Raw genomic sequence first — 20,811 nt, 5'->3', positions numbered from 1 at the left:
TTTTTATTTATTTTTTTCTATTAGTTCTTTAATTTAATTCTCTATTCCGAAATTTTCTTTTCTCCGATTTTATTTGACAGTTAGGTCAGGAGTCAGCTTTCGGGGTCAATTGACCAAATTGCCCCTCACCGGTTCATCCCGGTTTGTAAATAATTCCATATTTCTTTCGGCTCCCTGACCTAATTATTTGACTGGCTTAACAGTTCTTTTTCATGATTTTCTCTTTTCCACTGTGTTCATAAGGGTCCTAAGGACCGCAGCGTCACTTTTTACGGTTCGAAATTTGAGTTTAAAATGACTTCGCAGTCGTTCCCGAGGAGGTCACTCATCGCTGTGACTCTCGGTTCGTTTAATCTTTTATGTTCTGTTTTTCTTATTTATAGTCAACTAATTAAACATTACTAATTATTTGTGTTTATGGCTTCTCAAATTGTCTTAAGTGTGGCCCTAATCCCATTAATTGTCCGGACCGACACCGGTCACCGGAACAGTGAAATATACCAGGCTATGCAACGGGGGTGTTACACGCTACATTCGTTGTCGAAGCACCCTATCCTGTCTTGTCATGTACAATATTAATTTAATTTCTATTTAATTATATTATCTTACGTGTAGAATTTTTTTTTTTATCACATCTTATTTTTATAGAGACCCAAATAGTCACATCTATTTTATTAGTGCATGGCGAGTTTCCTTATTTACCTGTTAAAATTTTCATATCATAAGTTCAATCCATATCAATTTATCTCTTGTCATATCTATCTCATTAGTTTCCATGTATCACATCATATCATCAATTCATATCATATGTCATATAATCAATTCATGTAAAACACATTTACTTTTATTAATAGAATTCATATACAATAATTTACAATTTATATTACAGTCTCAAAATGAATTACATCTTTGAATGATGTACAGAAATCAAAAATACAAAATCTAAATACACATGGGCCCTACCAAAAATACTCTACTGAGGTGACTCCCACACTAGTGCAGATCTTTTCAAAATCTCTGTCTAGACTTTACTAGTCAATCTCTCCATTGCCTACGCAAGGAAACAATTTATCGTGCTAAGCATATTGCTTAGTGGTGCATAATTTAAAATAAAAATAATTGAACAATCAAGGATAATTATTTCATGTATAATTTCATATAAATTTCATATAGAGATTCATATTTCATGGACTCTGAGTCAATTACATGTTTACTGAACTTTAAAAGCAATTAAACTTGTCGAGATCTTTTCTAATAATTTATTCCATTTTCAGTCTTCTTAATTTCATATCAGTGGTCTCTTCACGTAATTATTTAATTTTTAAAGCTTATTACTTATGAGTCATTTCATAACTTTAGCTGCTCCATAGGAGCATATTAATTTACTGGGATCTTTTCATATAATCAATTGATTTTTACAGCCTATTACTCATATCTATGATCTTTTCGGTGCTTAATTAAATTTAAGGACTCATTACTCATATTTGTGCCCAAGTAACCTATGATAGACTATAAAGACTGGATAAACGGGAGTATACAAGTTAGACATTCGTATGCCTATCATGTATACATCTGTCATGTCAGGCACAACGCCAGCAGACGGGCATAAAGCCAGAAATTATATCAAGTACATTGGCCAACGAGCAGGCATAAAGCAAGTAAAACAATCATATCTAATATATATTATATATCAATAATTATTCCTATAAGCAGTACTACAATCTGTAGTCCCTAATTAATATACCAATCGATCCATGCTATATAAATAAGTCTAGGTGTACTTTGGGCAAAATAGAGTTATTAAGTATTTATAATTTCATATTATGTGCTAGTTGTATTTAATAACATTTACATGTTACTTATGATGGGAAACATAAGTCTCACATTCATATTTATGTCACTTTTATGTTTAACAATTTATTTTGATTAACTTCATATCATATAACAAGTCATTTTATGAACCTTTCTCAAGGTTCAAATTTGATGTCTTAAGTTCAACTAACAAATTGGTCAAGGTATGGCCACTGTTTGGCCACACTTCCTTCATCGAAGTTGTTCTTCTATGTCTTGCCTTTGTTTTCCTTTTTTATTCATATCATTTGAAGTTTTAGAACTCAAGTTATGATCAAATAACCACAACTGGTTCATGGTCTCATTCTGGGTCCAGATTCAGGCAGATTCTGAAGTAAATTTGTCTAATTAATTGGACATGTTATAGCCACTTTTAAGCCTAATGTTCTTCATAGAAGTTGTTACCTTATGTCTTATAATCATTACTTAGAATTTTGAATTGCAATTTTTCAGGTCTTGTAGAATTAATTATAGCAAATTAACTTGCCTGGACTTCAGTACCCTATGTCTATAGGATTCCAGGTTCTGGTTAATGGATTTGACTCCCATTTTAGGGTTCTTACATTCAAATTTTGAGAAACATTTCTAAATCAAAGTTTAAGGCCTATCTCTTAGGTTTCTAGAATAGTTTGGCTCATCGCATTTGAGATTTCCTAGTGAGAGATATGCTATAAACACTCTTCTGGGGTCAAGTGGTGTTTTAGTCAATTTCCAGGTTTTAATGTGCTGACTTGTTCTAGCAATTTTACCTAGTTCCCTTAGGTTATGGATTCTGGTCAAAACATCAATATTGTAGATCTATGTCTTATGGAAATTTTTCCACTAGTTTCATTGCATTTTGATTTTTGTAGACCAAGTTATGGCCTTTTTGCCAAAACTGATCGGGTAAGCCTATGTCCAACAAATTCTGGGTAGATTGGTTCTGGACAGTTTTGTTGACCTAATTTGTGCTAACAATTTGACTTGGTTAGAAGCATTTATGGGCTCTGTGTTCTTCATGAAAGTTGTATTCCTATGTCTAAGCTTTCAAATGGTATAAAATTCAGGTCATTTGGACCTTTCTAGAGAAAGTTATGGCCAAATGAACATGTACTATTCATTTGGTAATTTTTCTGGGTTTAAGGTATGGTCGGCCGGATTGGAACAATAATTTGGTAAAGTTTTAGACAGAATTTGAGCATGGTTTCTTCATGGAAAGTGGAGTTTTTTAGGTCTAGTTTCACCTCCAATTGGAGCTACATAATTTCAGTTATAAATCAAAAACCAAACTGGACTCATTGAGTCCCACAACCTGCACAAGAGAGCACTCCCAAATTTTCAATTTCCTCCAACTCCCTTACTTTAATTGGCATACATAGCACTTTTAAATATCATCAAGCAATCTCAATTTGCCAATTTCAAACAATTTCACAAAAGCTCTAATTTATGATCAAACCCTAAGTCAAAATGTCAATCTAATGCAAATTCTCATTCAATATGATTTCTACCACATCCAACCTCATTAATAACACTAACAAACCAAATTATTTCATCAAAACTCATCAAATTTCTCTTATTCCTATGGCTACCGAAAATTCATGATGTTGATACATAGGTATTTTATTTCATTTTCCTTGAAATTTCCAACTCTAATTAAGTTCTTAACATAGAATAAAGAGAGAAAGAAGAGATACTGGCACTAACCTTTATCAAGAGGTGTTCAAGCTTACAAAAACTCCAATATTTCTCTCTTTCTTGGCTGCCACTAGTTCTCTCAAGGTGTAAAAGCAAGTTTTTGTGAAGGGGCTTAGGGGTTTTGGGGTGAGATGTAAGAAGAATCAAGCTTGAGAAAGAAAAAAAAATAGAGGAGAGAACTCAAGGAAAAATTCACCCATGGGAGGTTCAAGAAGAAGATGAGTGGTTTTTAATTAATTTTAGTCAAATTTGTCATCATTTATGTGTATTTTTCTAATTATCATTGGCTACAAATTTTAAATAGGTCACCTTTACATCATGCTTATGCAATAAATTTATTTTTCTTTCTTTTCTTTCCTTTTCCCATTTTTATACATAATTTCATAATTTTAATATATTTTCAGTATTTTATTTTCTCTTATTTCAACTGACATTTAGGTCAAAATTTATCATTGAGGGTGAATTAACCAAAATGCCTTTCATTAGGCTCATCGGGTTATTTTTGGTCTGTACCGACTAATAAATTCTTCTGAAATTTCTTTGTCATTTCTAATATCATTTATGCCTCATTAGACATTTAATTAAGTCCCAAAATTATCTCTTAGAGTTCCTCGCAGGTTTGGGATCATCAACTGCCTACGCAGTGACTTTCCGGTATGATCACCCATCGCTAGAACCGCAACTCATTTAACCTAGTTACATTTCATCTCTTTTATTTTTTCTTAATTTTTCGTGTATTTTCTTATCATGCATTCCATCATTTTATGTCTCCTCACTATCATTTAAGTGTAGTTTCAGGCATTCTAACTGTCCAAACAGATGTTAGTCATCGGAATAGTAGAACGTACAGACTACCTACGGTGAGGGCACTATAATTCTTCCCCTCTAAATAAAATTTCATCCTCGAAATTTACCTAGTATAAATAATCGAGGAACCGCTATCTCCTTTTCTTTCCGCTTTTTTATGTTATAATACTTCACTTTCTCTTTAATCTGTCTTACTAGTCCTAGCTTTACAATCTTATCCTTATCTCAATTTACTATCGAAAATATGTAGCTCTACACAATAGTCCCAAGTCGGTGCTATAATTTGCAGTTTATCGCACAAATATCGAGAACATTGTATAGTTACCATGGTATATCCTAATGGATCAGATTTTTCATATACTTATCCTTTTCGAATCTATAACCTTCTGTGGATTGAGATCCACACCTTAACCTAAAATATCTAGAGAAAACAGATCTACATTAGTGTCACCTCGACTCGTAAATAAGGGCTCATGCATGTTATTCACACTATATCTTTCTATCTATCTAGGTCCAGGACCACCTAAACCTTTGCTCTGATACTAATAAATATAACACCCTTCACCCATCTACAGTGTAGTCAAGCAAGGTGCACTACATTCGGTGCCGGAGCACCCTATCCTGTCTTGTTGTGTACAATATTAATTTAGTGTCTATATAATTATATTATCTTACGTGTAGAAATTTTTTTTTAATTTTTTTTATCACATCTTATTTTTATAGAGACCCAGACAGAATCTCCTCTGTTTTATTAGTGCATGGCGGGTTTCTTTATTTACCTGTTAAAATTTTCATATCATAAGTTCAATCCATATCAATTTATCTCTTGTCATATCCATCTTATTAGTTTTCATGTATTACATCATATCATCAATTCATATCATATGTCATATAATCAATTCATGTAAAACACGTTTACTTTTATTAATAGAATTCATATACAATAATTTACAATTTATATTATAGTCTCAAAATGAATTACATCTTTAACTTATGTATTGAAATAAAAAATATAAAATCTAAATACACATAGGCCCTACCAAAAATACTCCGCTGAGGTGACTCCCACACTAGTGCAGATCTGCTTAGAATCTTTATCTGGACTCTACTGGTAAATCTCTCCAATACCTACACGAGGAAAGAATCCATCGGGCAAAGCATATTGCTTAGTGGCGCATAATTTAAAATAAAAATAACTAAATAATCAAGGATAATTATTTCATGTATAATTTCATATAGAGATTCATATTTCATGGACTCTTAAGTTAATTACATGTTTACTGAACTTTAGAAGTAATTAAACTTGTCGGGATCTTTTTTAATAATTTGTTCCATTTTCAGTCTTCTTAATTTTATATCAGTGGTCTCTTTATGTAATTATTTAATTTTTAAAGCTTATTACTTATGAGTCGTTTCATAACTTTAGCTACTCCATAGAAGCATATTAATTTACTGGGATCTCTTCATATAATCAGTTGATTTTTATAGCCTATTACTCATATATGTGATCTTTTCGGTACTTAATTAAATTTAAGACTCATTACTCATATTTGTGCTCAAGTAACCTATGATAGACTATAAAGACTGGATATATGGGAGTATACAAGTTAGACATCCATATGCTTATCATGTATACATCTGTCATGTCAGGCACAAGGCCAGCGAGCAGGTATAAAGCCAGAAATCATATTAGGCACAATGGCCAATAGGTAGATATAAAGCTTGTAAAACAATTATATCAGACATATATTGTCTATCAATGATTATTCCTGTGGGCAGTACTACAATCTATAATCTCTAATTGATATACCAATCGATCCATGGTATATAAACAAGTCTAGGTGCACTTTGGGCAAAATAGAGTTATTAAATATTTATAATTTCATATTATGTGCTAGTTGTATTTAATAACATTTACATGTTACTTATGATGGGAAACATAAGTGCCACATGCGTATTCATGTCACTTTTTTATTTAACAATTCATTTTGATTAACTTCATATCATATAACAAGTCATTTTATGAACCTTTCTCAAGGTTCAGATTTGATGTCTTAAGTTCACCTAACAAATTGGTCAAGGTATGGCCACTGTTTGGCCATACTTCCTTCATGGAAGTTGTTCTTTTATGTCTTATCTTTGTTTTCCTTTTTTATTCACATCATTTAAAGTTTTATAACTCAAGTTATGGTCAAATAACCACAACTGGTTCTTGGTCTCATTCTGGGTCTAGATTCAGGCAGATTCTGGAGTAAATTTTTACCTAATTAATTGGATATGTTACAGCCACTTTTAAGCCTAATATTCTTTATAGAAGTTGTTACCTTATGTCTTATGATTACTCAAAATTTTGAATTATAATTTTTCAGGTCTTGTAAAATTAATTATAGCAAATTAACTGGCTTGGACTCAGATACCCTATGTCTACAGGATTTCAGGTTCTGGTCAGTGGCTTTGACTCTCATTTTAGGGTTTTTACACTCAAATTTTGAGAAATGTTTCTGAATCAAAGTTTAAGCCCTATCTATTAGGTTTCCAAATAAGTTTTGCTCATCCCATTTGGGATTTCCTAGTGGGAGATATGCTATAAAGAATATTCTGGGGTCAAGTGGTGTTTTAGTCAATTTTCAGGTTTTAATGTGCTAACTTGTTCTAGCAATTTGGCCTAGTTCCCTTGGGTTATGGGTTCTAGTCAAAACATAAATATTGTATATCTATGTCTTATGGAAATTTTGGCACTGGTTTCATTGCATTTGGATTTTGGTAGACCAAGTTATGACCTTTTTGCCAAAACTAATTGGGTAAGCCTATGTCCAACAAATTCTAGGCAGATTGGTTCTGGACAATTTTGTTAACCTAATTTGTGCTAACAATTTAACTTGGTTAAAGGCATTTCTGAGCTCTGTGTTCTTTATGAAAGTTGTAGTCCTATGTCTAAGCTTTCCAATGGTATAAAATTTAGGTTATTTGGACCTTTTTAGAGAAAGTTTTGTTGTTTATTTGGTCATTTTTTCTAGGTTTAGGGTATGGTTAGCCGGATTGGAACAGTAATTTAGTCAAGTTTTGGATAGAATTTGGGCATGGTTTCTACATGAAAAGTGGAGTGTTTTGGGTCTAGTTTCACCTTCAATTGGCCTCATACCAATTTGAGCTACACAATTTCAGTTATAAATAAAAAACCAAACTGGACTCATTAAGTCCCATAACCTGCACAAGAGAGCACTCCCAAATTTTCAATTTCCTCCAACTCCCTTACTTCAATTGGCATACATAGCACTTCTAAATATCATCAAGCAATCTTAATTTGCCAATTTCAAATAATTTCATAAAAGCCCTAATTTATGATCAAACCCTAAGTCAAAATGTCAATCTCATACAAATTCTCATTCAATTTAATTTCTACCATATCCAACCTCATCAATAATACTAACAAACCAAATTATTTAATCAAAACTCATCAAATTTCTCTTATTCCTATGGCTGCCGAAAATTCATGATGTTGATACATAGGTATTTTATTTCATTTTCCTTGAAATTTCCTACTCTAATTAAGTTCTTAACATAGAATAAAGAGAGAGAGAGAAGAGATACTAGCACTAACCTTATCAAGAGGTGTTCAAGCTTATAAAAACTCCAATATTTCTCTCTTTCTTGGTTGCCACTAGTTCTCTCAAGGTGTAAAAGCAAGTTTTTGTAAAGGGCCTTAGGGTTTTTGGGGTGAGATGTAAGAAGAATCAAGCTTGAGAAAGAAAAAAAAATTGAGGAGGGAACTCAAGGAAAAATTCGGCCAGGGGAGGTTCAAGAAGAGGATGAGTGGTTTTTAATTAATTTTAGTCAAATTTGTCTTCATTTATGTGTGTTTGTCTAATTATCATTGGCTAAAAATTTTAATTATGTCACCTTTACATCATGCTTATGCAATAATTTTATTTTTCTTTCTTTTCTTTTCTTTTCCCATTTTTATACATAATTTCATAATTTTAATATATTTTCAATATTTTATTCTCTCTTATTTCAACTGACATTTAGGTCAAAATTCATCACTGAGGGTGAATTGATCAAAATGCCCTTTGTTAGGCTCATCGGGTTATTTTTTGTCTGTACTGATTAATAAATTTTCCTGAATTTTCTTTATCATTTCTAATATCATTTATGCCTCATTAGACCTTTAATTAAGTCCTAAAATTATCTCCTAGAGTTCCTCACAGGTCTGGGATCGTCAACTGCCTACGCAGTGACTTCCTGGTACGGTTATCCATCACTAGAACCGCAACTTATTTAACCTAGTTACATTTCATCTCTTTTATTTTTTTCTTAATTTTTCTTGTATTTTTTTATTATATATTCCATCATTTTATGTCTCCTCACTATCATTTAAATGTTGTTCGAGGCATTCTGACTGTCCGAATAGATGTTAGTCGTTAGAATAGTAGAATGTACGGACTACCTATGGTGAGGGCGTTACAGTGTCTAATTAGTATACTCTCGTGTATCCAGTCTTAACTATCTGTTATAGGTTACTTGGGCATTGGAAAGAATTAAGAAGATTAGATGTTAAACAAATGAATGAAAAAGATCCCAATGAACTAAATTGCTCCTAAGGATCAACAAAAATGTGCAATGACTCATAATTAATGAAAATGTATTTCTTTTATGACACTACAAACATTAAACCTTTACTTTTATTTATTTAGTTTATTTTCATTTTATTATTGCACCACTAAGCAATATGCTTAGCGCGATGAATTTTTCCTCGCGTAGGTACTGGAGATAAAGCCCAGTAGGCAGTGGACTGGGATTGGCACTACAGATCTACACTAGAGTCGATGTCATCTCAGCTGAGTATTTTGGTAGGGCCCAATGAGTTACAAGAATTTTGTCATTGTATATTGCAATTAATTATTAAGTTTGTAATGTGAATTCAAAATTTGTATAATAATTTCGTACATTATGTAGATTATTAAATTTTGTAAATTCCATGTATGAAATGAGTTTGAAATTTGATATGGAACAAGATGGAAATGTTGTGGATGAAGATGATATATGATTTGAAATTATTGAAAATGATGATGGAATTTGAGATTGATATGGAATTATTTAAATAGGTTATTAATTTTAACAGGTCCAATGTTAATAAAACAGGGAAATTCTGGTAGTTTCTCCATTTAAATATTATGATTTAATTAATAATGGGTTTGAAATTAATAGTGAATAAAGCAAGATAAGAGAAGGTACTCCAGCACAAAATGTGGCATGCCTTGCTCGGTTACTCTATAGATTAGGTAAGGGTTGTTACATTAGGAAACAATTAGGGTTTTGTAGATTTCTTACCCAATAGGCGTAGAATCAAATTCTAAACACCTAATCCGGGGAGCAAGGCCACCAATTGTTAGCCCTCTAGCTTGTCCACATAAGCCCTTTAATCAAAGCCTCTTGATCAGCTCAAAAACTTCTTCCTTAACTTCCTTATGGTTCGACCAGCAATTGGAAGGGAGGAAGAGTATGTTGTTTGAGTTTTTCTCTTATGGAAGTAGTGAGAAACACTTTCTTAATTGTAATTCAAGAGCAACAACACTTGGCATTCTTGAATTCTTGTCTCAAGGATGAAGATGAAACTAAGAGAAGGAAGGGAGAGAGTGGCCAGCTGGAATGGAAAGAGAAGTGAAGTAATTCTCTTCTTATCTCTTCCATTAATATCTCAACTTTATAATTAATTAAACTAACAAGTGTTTACCTTTAATTGGCTAATTAAAAGTGTTGTCCCAATCTCATTGGTCCACTTGTCTAAGCTTAATCTTAATTAAGAAATTAAGACATGATTAATTAAAATTAATCATGCCAATTAATTAATTAACCAACCATTAATTAATTAATTTCCTCTCATATTTAACCAAGTCAACATGATCAAATTTTGACAAGTCAAACTTTCACTATTTAAAATTCATTTTCTTCCTTAAGTTAATTTTCAAGTTTATATTTAAACACTTTAAATATTAGTTGAAAATTTTCATTGATAAATTTAGTTTCAAGTCATGTTAGGGACTTCGCAATCTAATTGTAAACCAAATTAGTTAACTCAATTAATCAATCAAACCATTTAATTAATTAATTAATTAATTTTGGCTTTGATCAAATTGCTCTTATGTGTGTGACTTACTAGGTTCATTTTTAATTGGCAATGAGAATAATATTAACTCCTTAATATTATTGGAACCGTTCTAAACTCAAAGTGAAATTTCCTTTTCATTCAAATTCTCATAAGTTATAGTTGACATCTAGCATAATGTGCTATGACTACCCAATTAGTTATAAATTAGTTCTCCAATTCATGAACCTTTGATCATACATACCATTTACTAAAATCTCTCCATTACAAAATCCCAATTCAAGCTGGAGTCATGGTTTATGTCAAACTCCAATTGCTTTGAATCATATGTTCTCTTTTAATTCCAATTCTTAATTAATAAGGCTTTCCTATCAGAAACTCTTTTTTGACCAAGTCTATTTGTCCTGACCAGGAACTTAAATCATCAAGAATAATTAAATAAACATAGAATTTTATCCCTATTTACTTAGGGTAACAAATCCCATCTTGACTAATACTTATCTTTATATATAACTAGTCGAAGCCAATACATGCCCATATACCCATACATAGTACAAGTATGAAAGCAGTATCAAACTCAAACCACCTATAAATAAGATAACTGTGTTATCTCAGGTCAAGGGATTATATGCACTATTATGATCTAGATGACTTTGTATTAACAAGAGTAAACTCCATGTGTAAGTCATCTTGTGTCACTGGTTCGGCCTACTTATCTTATAAGTGCCCACCATGTATATTATATGGCATGAGACTCACCATTCCATCCCATTAGTATCTCATACTAATCTATGAAAACAAACATAAGTAATAATCTTTCTGGATAAGTCTTGACCAATGAAGTATCCTAGAATGTGAACCAAATTTATAATATTTGTACTAGTATGTCCTGTCACTTATATTCTTAATAACTTAAAAATAGACAATCTAACAAGATATTAAAGGACCTTTTCAATTAAATTGAAACTGTTTGAACATAAACGAAAAGAATCATTGTCATTAAATAGGAATAATTATTTACATAATATAATACAATGATATGCTCTACGGCAAACTATAAACAAATTTCACATAAGAAAAAAATTTATGAAAACGCATTAATAAAAGGCACATTGGTGTATAGCTTCTTCAAAATTTCTAAGAACTTGCCAAATTGCTTGTCTAATCTAGCTTTTTGAATCTCTATGGAAAAGGAAGTTGTGGCTTATAAGGCTCTAGAGGTATATACCTCTCTTCTTTCTCTTTAACCTCCTTTTTACTTTTTCTTGAACCCTCTTCTTTTTCACTATCTTGTTTTTCATCTCGCTCAACATCTTTCTCATTTTCTCTCTTCTCACTCTTCTCTTATTTCTTATTGTTTACTACCTTTTCACTCCTTAATGTGATAGCTTGACAATGTTCCCTTGGGTTTTTTGGTTGACTTGGAAGCTTTCCCATAGACTTTGTACATGATGAGCTTACTTGCTATGCAATCTAGTTTTCTAGCATCTTATTATGTGTTTGCATCTGTTCCAGCCTTGTTTTCATCTCTCTCATCTCTTCATCTGCTTAATTTGATTAGTAAGAATTTGTTGTAGCAAAGCTTCAGTTGTAGAACTTTGTTCTTACTATTTTGGTAGAGGTGCAGGATTTGCCTTCCTTTCTTGAAAATCAGGTGGTGGTTGCCTATTCTACTAGTATGGATGCCCTTTTTATTGTAGTGGGAAATTTTGAGTTGAAGCTTGATTTTGCTGATTTTCCCAAAATTAGAATGATTCCTCTAAGCTAAATTATATGTTTGAGAATAAGGATTCCCATCTGCTTATTTTTATAATTCCCAACATAAGCAGCCTGCTCTCCATAACTGGCTCCACAATTTGTAGTTCCTTCTGCATAGGCAATCTGTTGAGAACTTCCAGAAGATGATGAAGTGACTAGCATACTTAAATCCTCCATCTTCTTTGCAAAGACATTTATGAGTGCATCAAATTTGGCATTGATCATATTAAATGGATCAAGATCATACATCCTAACAGCTTGCCTCTTTTGAGTTAGAGCTGGCCCTCTTGGACTACTCCAAAGATGAGTATTCTTTACAATTTTCTCTAAAAGTTCATAAGCTTCATCTTCATGCTTAATGATGAATTCTCCTCTAGTTTGAGCATTAATGATTCCTCTGATAGCAGGAGTAACATTTGTGTAGAAATTTTGATTTATCATCCGTTTTGGAATGGCATGATGTGGACATTGCTTGAATTGAAAATTTCACTAAAGTTATGAGAAATAAATTTAGTTAAATGAAATAGGACAACAATAAAAGTAATAAGCACTGGTAAAAGGTGATTTCGGAGTTGAGGGGTTCATATTTAAGCTATTTTGGGATTTTGCTTGGTTAGCCAAAAATACGAAAATTATGCATTTCAAAGAGATTAATTCTCAAATCTTTTAAAAACTCTTTTGAGTGAGATAAAAAGTGCCTTGATTAATTAAATCCTACTTTTGTAGAATTTAAAATTAACCAAGACTCATTAGGTTCTTTAATCAATCTATTAACCCTTTTAATCTTTAGTCTATTTCTAGATCTAAGTTAATTAAGTCCGATTTTATTTTCTCCTTTTAATGCTTCAATCAAGGATTAAGAACATAACTTAATGGGATCCTACACTAAGCATGTCATTAGGCATACAAGAAATGGATAAAATTTCATAATAATCATAAAATCTAGACTAACCTGCTCAAATCCATAAAATATCTTAAATATTACATACCCAACACTAAAATCTTAAGAAAAACTACTCACTACTCATGTTTAATACAAATATTCCAACAAAAGAAGAATTAAAAGATGAAAAGAAAACTAAAACAGAAGAAACCTGATGAAAGAAGTGCAGAAAATGGTGGAGATGAAGAAGAATTAAAGCTTTAAATGAAGATGAATGAAGTTGATGGCTCTCTTTTTTCCCTTTTTCAATCCTTTCTCCTTACAGCAGAAATGAGGTAATAATGCTTTTATACCTTTTGACATAAACTCTAAAATGGACTAAAAATGGTGTGTGGTGAGGTCATACACGTGTGACAAGATTTGCTTCTTTAGCCAATTAATGAGGAAGTGCATGGTCGAAACTGTGCTCATACAGTGTCTTATGCAGAGTTAGAACTGAAAAGAATAAGTGAAGATAGATTTGCATAGCCATGCAAGCCCTTACGCACATTTTAGTAAGCTTTAAAGAATTTCCATGAAGGTGCATAAGTAGGTGAATAGGCTATGCATAAGGTTATGCACAATTCAGCAAGCCTGAGAGATTTTTCAGTCAGCTGCATTGGTGTAATGCCCTTACTTTAGGTAGTTCCGTACATTCTACTATTCCAGTGACCAATGGTTGTCCAGAGAGCTAGAATGTCTGGAACTATAATTAAACTAGAGTGAGGAGTCATAAATAACCCAAATAATGGTAAGAAAAATTAAGAAAAAATTTTAGAAATAAAATATAACAAAGTTAAATGAGCCGGTGCCCCAGTGATGGGTGACCCTAACGAGAAGTTGTTGTCTTCACAACTAGTAGCCTTAAACCCGAGGGAAACCCAGTGAAATAATTTTTGAGACTCCAGAGAAGAGTCATTGAGGTTTTGATGGCGTTATAATGCCAAAAAAATGCTTAGAAAAATTTTTAGATCGGTACAGACAATTTTAGTCTATTAAGCAAAACGAAGGGCATTTTAGTCTTTTGTCTTCAGAGATGATTTTTTACCAATTTGTCTAATTAAGTAAATAAATTATATGACATAAAATATGAATAAATAATGCCAAAAATTTAATTGAAAATAAGTAGAAAAGAAACGAAAAGAAAATGAATTAAAATTGGAATTATGACACCATGATTATGTCATTGAAATGCCTCCACCCAATCACATTGTGACACATACTTATAAACCTAATTAAAAGAGATAAAAATGAGTAAAATTAGAAAACCAATTCTGCTCATTGTCTTCCTCATTCAGTCGGCCTTCTTCTCTCACTCCTCTCACCATTGTTAACCAAACTTCTCATTAAAATTTCTTGAAAAATCACCGTAGAATTTTAAGTTTGCTTCATAAAAACTTCTCTTCACACCCTAAATCACCACTAGGCAGCAAAAAGAAGAGGAAAAGGAAAGGTTTTGGCAAGCTTGGGAGTAGCTCCAACAAGTTTAGTGCTACTTCTTCCATAAATCCTTAAGTTTACTTTGTGTAGATTATGAATTGAGTGTTAGTTTGGAAGAAAGAAAACAAATTATGTATGTATGAAAACCCTCAATTTCGGTAGCCCAAGGTACTTTAGGGTTTCAATGATTTAGGTGAATTATAGCTATGAATTGATGCAATTGAACATGAAATTGATGATTAGAACATTTGATTGCATGTTGTTTTTGGAATTTTAGAGTTACGGTTTAGGGCAAACTTAGGGTTTTGCTCATGTGTTGGTGAATGGAAGTCCTAATAGTCAATTAGTGACCATTTGGCTATATTTGATGGGGAATTGAAGTGATTTATGCCAATGGAATTGAGGTTAGGTATGCTGCCTTAGGTGACCTGTAGAGCTGAATGTGAGTCTAGTAAGTTTGGGCAGCTGTAACTTGAGAGGTGTAGGTTCAATTTGTGCAAGGCCAATTGGACATGAAACTAGACACATAATAGCACAACTTTGATGAAGAAACATTACCTAGAAAACAAACTTAGAATACCCTAAAAATTGACCAAATCCGGGTAACCAATTCTGGACCTGGTAAAAGTGACCAAATAAACAGTGTTTGTTTATTTGGCCATAACTCAGTGTAGAAATATCCAATTGACCTAAATTTTATATCAATGGAAAAGTTAGACAATTTAGAATAACCTTTGTATAGAACACAAACTCAAATTCTGGACTTAACCTAATGGAATTATCAACCAAAGTCAGGACACAAAATCTAGCAGAACCAATTCTGTCCAAAATTCTGGGTACAGGTCAATCTGGCTAGTTATAGTAAAATAGTCATAACTTGAGCTACAAAACTCCAAATTGAGTTATTCAAAAAGGGAATTAAAGAAGACACAATAACAAACAACTTTCATGAAGAAAGTTTTATCAAATTTTTACTGTAGTGAGGTCCAATGGAACAATGAATTTGGACATCAAAATCTGAAAATTTGAAATAAAACCTAGGAGGCTAGGAATTGAGTTTGGCAATCAATGCCAACAAAAATAAAATGCAAAATGTGGTATCTTGGTGAACTTAGGCTTAACAAATCTATTATGAATTAAAAAGTCAACATTTGAAGGGAAATGGTTAAGTAAATAGTAACCCCAATGATAAAGGAAATGGTATACTAAATTAGAAAAACCATTAGGATGGTTAATATAGATAATGTGATTAATGAATTTAAATTCTTGAAGTTGAGTGACTCTAGGATTTAAGGAAATTTTAGTTAAATTTGAAATCCATGAAATATTCATGGATTACTTGGAATATGAACGATAATTTATGTATATATTGTAATGAATAAATGAATATATGAATGAGACTTTAGTTCTCATTGTTGGAGAAATGATAAGGAAAACTGCTTTGAGTACAATTACACATGAAAATAATTGTTATAAATTATTATCAATATGAATGACATAATGAATGAATAAAATGATGAATGCATAATTTAGGTAGAATTGTATTTTAGACATTTACACTTCTGTTAATAATAAAAATTAAAACGTTATAAATTATAATTGGAACATATAATGAAATAATGATACTTATGAACCCTTAAAGGTACTAATGTGCCCATGTATTGTCTAGACATGTGTGTCAGATTGGATAGATTGGTATGCCAATAGGGTATTGTTTTACCAGTACTGTGTAAAGCTTTATGCCTGTATTCATGGTTTTATGCCCGCACTCATGGCTTTTATGCCCGATTACTTGTTATTATGGCTTCTAGCCATACTAATTTGTTATCATAGATTTTTAGCCATACTGACTGCATACGTGGTTGACATACTGAGCTTACACGTCCCCTGGTATGACGGCCCGAGACATTGCGGTGTCCAGTGCCAACGACCCGCTTATCCAATTTAGTCAGCCTATCATAGATTACTTGGGCAGTGAAATTTATTAAGAATAATGTGAATTAAATGAATGAATAAGAAAGAAACTAGAATTAGTTTTAAAATTTTATTTATTATGCAATAATTCAAAATACCTAGAAATAAATTAATGAAATAATACGAAGATTTGCAAAAGAAGTAGAACGTAAATAAATATTACAAATGCATCTCTCATAATAAATTAAGACTAAATTTTATATTGTTAAATAATTGAATGTTGTATATATCATTACTGTAAAGTTTATACACTAAACATTTTCAAAGAAGGACAAATTAGGATAATAAAAAATTAATATTAGTAATCTCACACGAAATTAAATTAATTCTTGAACATCCAAATATTGTTTCAGTTTTATCTTTATTGTATAGTATTTTCTTTGTTATATTATCGCACCACTAAGCAGCAATGCTTAGCGCGATGGATTTGTTTCCTCGTGCAGGTACTGAAGATAAAACCCGGTGGATATTAAACTAGGATTTTGGAGTTCTGATCTACAGAGTATTCAAGGTTGTCACCTCCTCAGCAATGCATGTAGATAGGGCTTACATTAGTCAGTTTATGTATTTTGTATATTATAAATATTTCTTATGTTGTAATGTAAGCTAGAAAATTGTAATTAATGTGCATATGTTGTAAATTAATAAATTGGCTATTTTATCTGAAATTAATTTGTATATTATGTAATTTATGAATTTGTATAATTAGTATTTATATTATGTAAATTAATGAAAATATGAGAATTTCTATATATAAATCGAGCATTAATGAGTATGTATGGAAATGAATAGATTTGTACAAATGAGTATGTGAATTGCAAGAATTGAATGTGAGATGACTATGATGAGTATAAATGATATTTTCATTGTAAAATATTATTGAAAATTTCAAGCAGGTGAATAGTGAAATAAGCTAATTGGAAATAAAATAGGAGAAACTCCGCTGGTTTCTCCTTAGAAAAATAATTGATATTAAAATATAATGAGAACAAATTATTAAAAGAATAAAGTAAGATAAGATAGAGTGCTACGACACCGAGTGTGACATGCCTTGCTCGGCTCTACTATAGACGGGTGATGGGTGTCACAATAGGCTATTGCATAACATAGGCATGAGGTTATGCAAGTTTCGACAGAACTAAGTTCATCCTCAATGAAGGTGCATAGGCTACGTAGGAAGCTATGTACATTTTGGCAAATTTGCAATATCTTTCTGGTCTCTCACATAAGATGGTGCATAGCCTATGCACTGGGCTATATAACTTTCGGCAACTTAAGAATTTCTTTCATTTTTTGAACATAAGTTGCATGGACTGTGCAACTCCTTATGCAACTTTTGATAGTCTTCAAAATCTTTAATATTTAAGCTTCATTTTTGGTACTTTTGGACTTAAAATTTACTCCTCAATTGCACAATGATCTTTTAGTCCCTTAAAAACACCATTTTATCTACAAAATAAAAATGAAATTATAAATTAATCCAAAATTAATAATTATGAAAAGTTAACTGAATAACTAATGAAATTAACTAAAAATAACTAACAAATGAATAAAATGACTATGAAATTTAACCTAAATGACTACATAAAATGCATATATTAATCTTTATGTTCTAGATACATACAACCTAAAATAATATGAAATGATGTATGAGGATGTTCATAAATTTACTTTGTAAATAAATAAATTAATTATTATTTAATAGGGCCAATTTTACTCACCTCTTATAGCCTATCACACACCTCACATTTATCGTAACTTTCCTTCTCACCATGGTCCCCCGAGTCCCTTAAGTCTAATCTTACAAAAGATGGACCATAATGAGTTCTCCAGGCCTCTATAAATATATGTAAACATCCTACCTTTATTTCTAGGTCATATTGGTACATAGAAACATGTTTTGGAGGCTTAAAACAAAAAGGGAAATCGAGCAAGCAGAAGCAACTTCAATAGCCAAAAAAGGGACTTTAGATTGCCGAACTTGGAAAATTCTAGAAACTAGATTCGAAAATGCAACAACTTGCGAGTGCTAAAGCAAGCATAACTCATTTCCCACAATTCCAAAACACTACTCAATCATGTGCACACACTCACCCCTATAAAGACTATGAACCCAAAGTAACTTAGTATTATAACATGCATTCAAGATTCTCCAAAATCCATTAGAAATTCTAATTTCCCAAAACCTATTCATACAGATGCAAAATTTAAAGATTAACTCATCCAGTTTCTGTCCATACTTAAAACCAATCTTTAACTCTTTAGATAATCTATTGATCCATCCTTTAAAGCCCTTAATTGAGCTCCTAACCCAAAGTCATCATTGTTTAAAGAATATACCCATCTCTTTTGCTTGTAAAACCAAATAACACCAAAAGTGGAGAAATTCACAAAGGCCACATGCAACCTTAGAATCAACAATTCCATTTAGGATCTTATACATATAAGCCTTATCAAATCCTAAACTTCATGAATGTCCCCCCCAATTTTCCCTAAATGCATGCAACCTATTAAAATCCAACTCTTGAGATTAAGTGCAAGCAAAAAGGGAAATTTAAGCAAAGAAAAAAAAACCTAACTCTTGAGCTTGATTTCTCAAACAAAGGCTCAAAACCTAACCTCTCTCTTAAGCATTTGTTTCCCTTTCTTATAAATTATCTTACCTCAATACTTCATGGGCGCTTGCATGTAAGAGAAGAAGCAAAAACCCAAGTTAAATACTATCTTCTTAAAAAGAAAAAAGAGATAAGGAAGATCAGAGATGGAAGGCTACCTGGTGAGCATAATTTGGAAGTCTAGCCCTAATTTATGCATGCTAGGGCCTTTATACCCTTAACCCAAAGCAACTTTCAGCTGCTGAAAATGCTTCAGCCCCAATTACTTACTATACCTTAACCCCAAATTCTAACACTCTAACTCTTCTTCAAACACTTTAAAAATGATCCTATTATGTCCATCACACCAAAAGCCAACTTTGAAACCCTATATTTGATGAAGACCTTATCAGTAATTAGGATTCCAATGACAACATTTTGGCGAATGTTATAATATCATTTTTCTGGAATACGTGGTAATGGCAAACTCAATTGCTTTGGCAAGGGAAGGAAAGTGGTGCCTAAGAGATTGCGTCATTTGCTCTTAAGCATCTTCAAGAATGGGAACATGTTAATGATTGAAATGATAAGGCTCAAGACGTTGTTCAGCAGGTGCAATGTTGCAATTGAAGCCAACCACCCAATGGTCGATTAAAGTGTAACCTAAATGCCGTTGTATTTAATCATGTCGAAAAAACTTCATATGGTGCTAAAATTTAGGACTCCAATGGAGATTTTGTATAGAGCATATCATGATTTGGTATTTTCTCCAAACATGGCATAAACAATTAATCTTCAATGGGTCCTCATTTGATTAGGTAGTAATAATTTGATAGAGATAGATATTAATGGATTCTAAGGTCATTGTTGAAGCTATTTGTAACACCCCTCACCCGACTACAGTGTAGCCGAGCAAGGCATGTTACAATCTCAGCATTTTTCAATTTCATTTCTCAATCATTCATCTCGTAATTCACATCTCATTCATATAACTCAATTTCATATTCATTTCCATGCATTATCTATATATTTCAAATCTGACTTCAAATCTATACAATCTCATTCATGCATAAATCACATAAGTAAAATTTTCAAATTTCCTTGATTTACATAATTTACAAAATAATTACAAAATTTCATAATTTACATGATATATAAATTAATTACATATAAAAAAGCTAATTTATTAATTTACATCACATTTATATTAATTATCTATTCATAATCTACATTACAATGCAATATCTAGCATTTTATACAAAATATAAAATTTGATCTACATGGGCCCTATCTACATGTATTGCTGAGGAGGTGACAAACGTTGACACTCTGCAGATCCAGACTCCAAAATTTCTATTTAGTATTCGCTGGGCTTTAACTTCGGTACCTGCGCGAGGAAACAATTCCATCGCGCTAAGCATTGCTGCTTAGTGGTGCAATAATATAGCAAGAAGATAAAATATACAAATAAAGAAAGAACGAAGCATAATTTGAATATTTAAGAATCAATTTAATTTAATACAATGTGTCTAATATTAATTATCTTTTGTTATAATTTGTTCCGCTTTGGAAGCGTTTAATTCCTAAATTCACAGTGATAATGTATAATATACATAATTAATAAAAATACTCAGTTAAATTTATGCTTATATTATCATGTAAGTCACATTTGCAATATTTATGTA

The sequence above is a fragment of the Hevea brasiliensis genome, chromosome 10 (genome assembly GCF_030052815.1).
Source record: "Hevea brasiliensis isolate MT/VB/25A 57/8 chromosome 10, ASM3005281v1, whole genome shotgun sequence".
Taxonomy (NCBI): domain Eukaryota; kingdom Viridiplantae; phylum Streptophyta; class Magnoliopsida; order Malpighiales; family Euphorbiaceae; genus Hevea; species Hevea brasiliensis.
The sequence above is the reverse complement of the archived record's forward strand: the minus strand, read 5'-3'. Positions refer to the sequence as shown.